This window comes from Theobroma umbraticum, unplaced genomic scaffold (genome assembly GCF_002168275.2).
Source record: "Theobroma umbraticum cultivar Fairchild unplaced genomic scaffold, ASM216827v3 scaffold_55.0, whole genome shotgun sequence".
Lineage (NCBI taxonomy): Eukaryota > Viridiplantae > Streptophyta > Magnoliopsida > Malvales > Malvaceae > Theobroma > Theobroma umbraticum.
In genome coordinates, this window is record NW_018397270.1 from 535,897 (window position 1) to 536,522 (window position 626).

A 626-nucleotide genomic window follows, 5' to 3' on the forward strand; every position below is an offset into this window, starting at 1 on the left:
CATAACTTTCTATTTATCCAAACACAAGTTCAAAAAAGAAGTCGAATAAGGAACAAGATTAAGGTAAAGGGCTTTGAAATAAGATTTCAATTAAGGAAGGTAAAAGGCTTTTGGGAAAATTAGTTGAAATTAAATCCATTCTTTTTAAGGTATTGATGCAAAGATACATACAATATGGTCATAAATTAATAATAATTATTCATTTATTTCGTTTTATTTTCTTACTTTTTATATGCCATATGACTTTAATTTTTTTTGTACATAATAAAATGGATTAGAATATGTATTTTTTGCAGTCATGGTTTGTTTGTGTTTGAAAAAAGATGCTGAATGACAAAAAAGGCCACTAGCTATGTTTAAATTTTACATAGAGATTTGTCATGCTATTAGTTTATTCTAGATTTTATTGGTTGCAGCGTCGACTTTATATACTTATAGGCCTAGAGTAAGATCTTATGCATCAGATTTTGTTGCAAATCGAGAGTACGTGAGGCGATTTGTGTATGATAATGATATTTCATGTATTTCACAAATTAGGATGAATAGAGAAGACTTTTTTAAATTATGTGAAATGTTAAAAAGTATTAGAGGGTTGAAGTCAACAAAGAACATGCTTGTAGATGAGC

General features: G+C 28.0%; 1 pseudogene; it reads left to right on the forward strand.

Annotated features, from left to right (window-relative positions):
• Positions 1 to 626, forward strand: part of LOC110426387 (uncharacterized) — a 2,389-nt pseudogene that overhangs the window by 778 nt on the left and 985 nt on the right.